At 38.9% G+C, this 7,507-nt stretch overlaps 1 non-coding gene across 1 annotated transcript; it reads right to left on the bottom strand.

Moving 5' to 3' along the window:
• Nucleotides 1–1,097: 1,097 nt before the first annotated feature.
• LOC133250169 (U6 spliceosomal RNA) lies at nt 1,098–1,207 on the bottom strand. The gene has a single exon (XR_009737273.1). It is a non-coding gene; the product is annotated as a U6 spliceosomal RNA (small nuclear RNA).
• Between the last annotated feature and the right edge of the window lie 6,300 nt (nt 1,208–7,507).

The raw sequence follows: 7,507 nt of genomic DNA, 5'->3' as shown, positions 1-7,507 counted from the left end.
TCTGTTCTTTACATCTGTGTCTCTCTTGCTGTCTCACATATGCGGTCATCGTTACCATCTTTCTAAATTCCATATATATGCATTAGTATACTGTATTGGTGTTTTTCTTTCTGACTTACTTCACTCTGTATAATAGGCTCCAGTTTCATCCACCTCATTAGAACTGATTCAGATGTATTCTTTTTAATGGCTGAGTAATACTCCATTGTGTATATGTACCACTGCTTTCTTATCCATTCATCTGCTGATGGACATCTAGGTTGCTTCCATGTCCTGACTATTATAAACAGTGCTGTGATGAACATTGGGGTACACATGCCTCTTTCCCTTCTGGCTTCCTCAGTGTGTATGCCCAGCAGTGGGATTGCTGGGTCATATGGCAGTTCTATTTCCAGTTTTTTCAGGAATCTCCACACTGTTCTCCATAGTGGCTGTACTAGTTTGCATTCCCACCAACAGTGTAAGAGGGTTCCCTTTTCTCCACACCCTCTCCAGCCCTTATTGTTTGTAGAATTTTGGATAGCAGCCATTCTGACCAGTGTGAGATGGTACCTCACTGTGGTTTTGATTTGCCTTTCTCTGATAATGAGTGATGTTGAACATCTTTTCATGTGTTCGTTAGCCATCTGTATGACTTCTTTGGAGAAATGTCTGTTTAGTTCTTTGGCCCATTTTTTTATTGGGTCATTTATTTTTCTGGAATTGAGTTGCAGGAGCTGCTTGTATATTTTTGAGATTAATTCTTTGTCAGTTGCTTCATTTGCTATTATTGTCTCCCATTCTGAAGGCTGTCTTTTCACCTTGCTTATAGTTTCCTTCGTTGTGCAAAAGCTTTTAAGTTTAATTAGGTCCCATTTGTTTATTTTTGCTTTTATTTCCATTACTCTGGGAGGTGGGTCATAGAGGATCCTGCTGTGATGTATGTCGGAGAGTGTTTTGCCTATGTTTTCCTCTAGGAGTTTTATAGTTTCTGGTCTTACATTTAGACCTTTAATCCATTTTGAGTTTATTTTTGTGTATGGTGTTAGAAAGTGTTCTAGTTTCATTCTTTTACAAGTGGTTGACCAGTTTCCCAGCACCACTTGTTAAAGAGACTGAAAAATATGAAATGCTTCATGAATTTGAGTGTCATCCTTGTGCAGGGGCCATGCTAATCTTCTCTGTATCATTCCAATTTTAATCAGCTGAATTTCCTGGCCAAACTGATAAACACCAATCCCAACCTGAGGATTATTTTTTCCTGTTAGCCATATTCAGTAAGGGAGATCCATTATCCTTTAGAAAATTCTACAAGATACACAGACGTCATTTACTATATCATACAGCACTGTGTTAAGTATCATGGTGAATCAAAAGAAAATCAGCCTTTGTTTTACCTGGAGGTTAAAAATCAGGCTGACTCCTGAAGGTGAATGTGGAGGATAAATGAACTCTCTAAGGTTTCACCAAAACTCCTCCTTTATTCACAATCAGGAATTGCCTTTAGAAAGTGAAGGCATGGTGACAGCTCACTTATTAACTGAAACTGCAATTCAGGGCCACAATCCTCCACTTCAAGTACTTCAGATGTTGCAATAAGACACCCTTACCTGCTCACCATAGGTGAGGAACACGTGAAAATACAAATCCCAGTTTTCTATATTAGGGCAAGAAGACAAGGTAAATATAGTCTGAACAATTCATTGCAATAATTTTCAAAGTACTAGGTTCTGTGTATTTAAAATTAAATATGGCAGAGGTAGGGGTTACTTTCCCAGTGGTCTAGTGGTTAAGATTTTGCCTTCCAATGCATGGGGTGTGGGTTTGATCCCTGGTCAGAGAGCTAAGATCCTGCATGCCTAAGATCCCACATACCTCATGGCCAAAAACCAGAATATAAAGCATAAGCAATATTGTAACAAATTCAATAAAGTCTTTAAAAAAAAGATATTAAAATAATCTGGGCTTCCCTGGTGACTCAGATGGTAAAGAATTCGCCTGTAATGCAGGATCCCTGGGTCAGGAAGATCCTTTTGAGAAGGGACTGACTACCCACTCCTGTATTCTTGCCCAGAGAACTCCATGGACAGAAGAGCCTGGTGGGCTACAGTCCATGGGGTCACAGATAACAAAATTAAATTAAATGGAGGAAAGAAGATGAACATGGCAACTTAGGTAAGATGAATGATTTGGATAAGTTTTTAAACTCATCCAGCAACCTATAAAAAGAGACAAATGGACAGGTCACCAGGCTGATGGCAGGTAAGCACTAAAGCATGGATGGAGAACACAGGCCATACTGCTGATGCTGCTCTGTGCTGACTGACAGCACTGAGTGCCATTAGCAACATCACTGTTATCTCACCTTAAGTGAGACTGAAAACTACCCCAGGGAGGCATGAAACCACTTAAGCAAATGTCAACAATGAGAATTCTTGGTCTATCTTGTTTGTTTTCATCTCCACCAAAGTTACATGAATAAAGTACTCTCTATTAAATGTCATGAACGAAGAAGTAAAAGTTTGAGCCACATTACAAAACAAAGCCAAAAAAATTAGTAGACAAGAGAAATGTCTGCAGTCCAAATGAAAATTACAGTTACCAATAGTGCAAATCGATACAGAAAGCTATTGATAATAAACCCCAGATGACAATCAATTGATAAAATCTTAAGAACTCTGAATGAATAGAAATCTTAAAGTTTGTTTAAAAAGAAAGAAAGAAAATGACTTCATTGGGTAAATCAGATAACTATGTAGCTCATCTCAAAAAAGGAAATAAAATAAAATCTGACTTCTTAATCTTAATTTTAAATGATTATATATATTCACCTTGGACTTGAGAGCAAAAGAAATGCTGATTCTAAAATAAACATTGCTGTCACATGTTGGTGATCCCATGGAAATATCGTGGGTTAGGAGGAGAGATAGGAAACCCAGATTTAATGTCCTTTGGGAAAACTAATGAACTGGTGATTTACCTCCAGAGACTAGAGAAACTGAAAACTCAACTCAAACTATAAAAAGAATACATCAGTGCTTTGTTCTCAAGTTTCTTTAGAAAGTAATTGCTTCTCTTGAAAGTAGTAAGTGCAAATGCATGGGATTCTTAAGAAACAATGAAATTTATACCTATGAATTTTATATTCCTTTATATTTTTGCCCCTGTAATATTTTTACATCCTCTTCCCAATCTGTGATTCTTGCGTTCCATATCACTTTTCAACTCAGTAATTTAGGTTGAAAAAGATTCCCCAAAAATATATTAAAAATTCATTACAAATTTCCATTAACTATCTTAGAGGGGGAGCCTGTATTTCATTGACTGTAGTTTATGCAAATAGGATCAGAGGAATTAACATATTGGAAGGAGCTGACATTTGTCCTGATATATTGAATCGTTAGCATGACAGAATCACTTAAGCTGGATTCACTAACATCAGGTTTCCTCTCATTATTGACCCCTACAGAGTAGGCTCTGACAAGTGGAACTGCTGCAAAGTTCATTAATAATGTGGAATAAATCAATTGTTCAGGAAATACTGAAAACAGATGACACTGAACTCATGCATTTTGCAAGTTCAGCATAAATACATCCCCACCAAGGACACAGACTCTCTGCATGTCCTTTTCTGACCTACCCATGGAACCTGGTCTTCAGCCTCCCTTGTCCTCAAGCATCCCAGGGGGATACAGCTCTTGCGCCCCCTGGGAACACAGCAGGCCAATGGACATTCAAAAAGAATAGCCTCAGGCCTGAAGAGAAAGGCCATGGAGGCGTCTATAAGATTTACAAACATAAGGTGAGTGATGACCATGACTTAGGATGTGTTCCTGGGCTTTTTTCACATTTCTGGTTACTATTTCAAACATACTATTTCTATTCGCTAACGACTCAATGAACATGAGTTTGAGCAAACTCCAGGAGGTGGTGAAGGACAGGGCAGCCTCGCGTGCTGCAGTTCATGGGGGTCACAAAGAGTCGGACACAACCGAGTGACTGAACGACAACAACTAAAAGAAACACAGTTTGTCTGGGTTGAAGAGTATTAGCAGGAATATGGAAAGGCCAAGAAGATAACCTGGTCTATGATGCCGGGTCAGCTGCTTCTAGAACGTGAAGAATCCCTTACTACAGATGTTCCCTATGGCTACAGGCAACAGTATGCTTTCTAAGGACAATCTCTGTTCATATTACTAGGGTCACCTCAACACTCTTCAAATTGTAATCACTTAAATAACTTTCTCACCCAGAGGTTTTAGTTTAAATATGTCTGTACTCCCAAAACCTTTAGCAGTGTGTCTTTCTATATTATACCATAAAGACAGGGAAATCTGGCGCGCTGCAGTTCATGGGGTCATAAAGAGTCGGACACGACTTAGCGACTGAACAACAACAAATAATCAGCTACTGTTAGTCTATGCTATTGGGGCAGAAATAACATGGATAAAGGAAATCCACAGAGAACCTCAAAATCATCTGATTTTAGCCAATAGATTCAACTTCTCACACATCAAGCCTCAAATTGAAGCTCTTTTCCTTGATTGATTTTTTTTTCCTTAGCCTCAGAATTGCTTAATAGAAATGCTAATGAGCAGTGCAATAACCAAAAGAAAGGTGGAAAGAGAAAAGGAAGAGAATTAACAGAAGAGAATAATCTATGAGGTAAGAGACTGGCTATAATCTGATGAGAATGACTTACCCAGATTCATAAACTAGTGACATATTCCTGTATATGTTACCTTTATTTTGTTTTTATCAGACTATTTAAAAAGTGAGCTCAGACATTTTAAACATTGCACAACAGAATTCTTGAGAGAAAAATGGACATGAAAACATTCCCATTAAATTGTTTTTGGTTTTTCTTGCCATGTGGGGATAGCTTGGTTGGGGGAGGTGAGGGAGTAGTAATATTTAGTGTTTATATTAAACCTAATTGCTTTGGTATTCAAGAGAAATCTAAGTAAGTTTTCAGTTAATTTTTTAATTGAATTATCTATAAAGATTTCATATACCTCAGAGCTTCTGTGAAATGATTGACAGAAGTCCCAGAGTACATGAAATCAAGGCTGCCTCTGTGACTGTGGCCTTCACAGGTCCCTAGGTGGTTCTTCTTCTTCTTTAGGTCTCCATATAAATGTTGCCTCTTCAACATCCCAAACCATCCCAAACCAGCCTTCCTTATTATTCCTTAGGTTCACACCCTTTTAATTTTCTTTCTAGTCCTTTGTTGTTCAGTCACTAAGTCCTGTCTCACTATTTGCGACCCCATGAACTGCAGCATGCCAGGCTTATCATATTGTAATTGCTATGCTTGTTTTAATTGACTTCCTGGTGGCTCATATGGTAAAGCGTCTGTCTACAATGCCAGAGACCTGGGTTTGATCCCTGGGTTGGGAAGATCCCCTGGAGAAGGAAATGGCAATCCACTCCAGGACTACTGCTTGGAAAATCCCATGGACAGAAGAGCCTGGTAGGCTACAGTCCATGGGGTCACAAAGAGTCGGACACGACTGAGTGACTTTACTTTCACTTTCACTTTTCATGCTTGTTTTAATTAGTTTATTTCAAATTTTTTAGCTCCCACTTAACTAGGATGTAAGTTCCATGAGCACAGTAACATTGTCCATATTTTTCATTATAGTGACTTGTAGAATGGTAATTTGTTGTTGTTATCATTGTTGTTCAGTCTCTAAGTCGTGTCCAACTCTTTGTGACCCCAAGGACTGCAGTATGCCAGGCTTCCTGTCCTTCACCATCTCACAGATGCTCAATCTCATATCCATTGAGTCGGTGATGCCATCCAACCATTTTGTCCTCTGTTGTCCCCTTCTCCTCCTACCTTCTATTTTTCCTAGCATCAGGGTCTTTTCCAAAGAGTTGGCTCTTTGCATCAGGTGGCCAAAGTATTGGACTTCATTAAAGCATCAGTCCTTCCAATGAATATTCAGGACTGATTCCCTTTAGGATTGACTGGTTTGATCTCCTTGCTGTCTGAGGGACTCTCAGGAGTCTTCTCCAACACCACAGTTCAAAAACATCAATTCTTTGGCACTCAGCCTTCTTTATGGTCCAATTTCTTTGTGGTAATAAGCATCAACATTTGTTAAACATATGAATAAATAAGAATGTGAGTATTTTACATACATCCAGCAATCCATCTATTCATGTTTTCTTTGTTTCTTAGAATTTGCCATAAAATCTCATCCTAATTATGATTTTTTGTACCCTCTCCAGAACCAAAGTAATCCAACCAGTTTAAAATTCTGGACAGAAGAATTCTACACACACACACACACACACTCACTCACATACAGAAATATTTTAGAAGCCTCTGTTTTAAGTGTAATCATTAACATTACAGAGAATTTGAGTAGCATTTTCATTTGTTCAGTTCAGTTCAGTCGCTCAGTTGTGTCCAACTCTTTGTGACCCCATGAATCACAGTACTCCAGGCCTCCCTGTCCATCACCAACTCCCAGAGTCTTCTCAAACTCATGTCCATCGAGTTGGTGATGCCATCCAATCATCTCATCCTCTGTCATCCCCTTCTCCTCCTGTCCCCAATCCCTCCCAGCATCGGGGTCTTTTCCAACGAGTCAACTCTTCACATGAGGTGGCCAAAGTATTGGAGTTTCAGCTTCAGCATCAGTCCTTCCAATGAACACCCAGGACTGATCTCCTTTAGGATGGGCCAGTTGGATCTCCTTACAGTCCAAAGGACTCGAAAGAGTCTTCTCCAGCACCACAGTTCAAAAGCATCAATTCTTCGGTGCTCAGCTTTCTTCACAGTCCAACTCTCACATCCATACCTGACCACTGGAAAAACCAGAGCCTTGACTAGATGGACCTTAGTTGGCAAAGTAATGCCCCTGCTTTTGAATATGCTGTCTAGGTTGGTCATAACTTTCCTTGCAAGGAGTAAGCGTCTTTTAATTTCATGGCTGCAATCACCATCTACAGTGATTTTGGAGCCCAAGAAAATAAAGTCTGACACTGTTTCCACTGTTTCCCCATCTATTTCCAATGAAGTGACGGGACCAGATGCCATGATATTCGGTTTCTGAATGTTGAGCTTTAAGCCAACTTTTTCACTCTCCTCTTTCACTTTCATCAAGAGGCTTTTTAGTTCCTCTTCACTTTCTGCCATAAGGTTAGTAAAGCAAAAGAAAAATTCTCTACTTAAGTTTTTATAAAGTTTCCATTAAGTGTCTAGCAAGTTTCTACTAAGAATGCAATAAGAAGAAATCAGGTTCATCTTAAAATGTGACAGCCCAGAGAATCCTTGACATTCAGTGTTCTATATCACAGTATAGCACCAGAAATCACATTTACAAACTCTATAATGGTAATCATTTCACAATATATATCACGTTGTACATCTTAAACTTACATGTTATATCTCAATAAAAATTGCTTTAAAAAGAAATCACACCTAAACTGTCTCCCAGTTTTTATTCACTCATTCATTTATGGAACCAATACTTACTTTGGGTTCCACTTATATTCCAGAGACTGACCACCCCTG

The sequence above is a fragment of the Bos javanicus genome, chromosome 6 (assembly GCF_032452875.1).
Source record: "Bos javanicus breed banteng chromosome 6, ARS-OSU_banteng_1.0, whole genome shotgun sequence".
Classification (NCBI taxonomy): Eukaryota; Metazoa; Chordata; class Mammalia; order Artiodactyla; family Bovidae; genus Bos; species Bos javanicus.
Note: the sequence above shows the minus strand (reverse complement) of the source record. Positions and strands in the feature narration are given on the sequence as shown.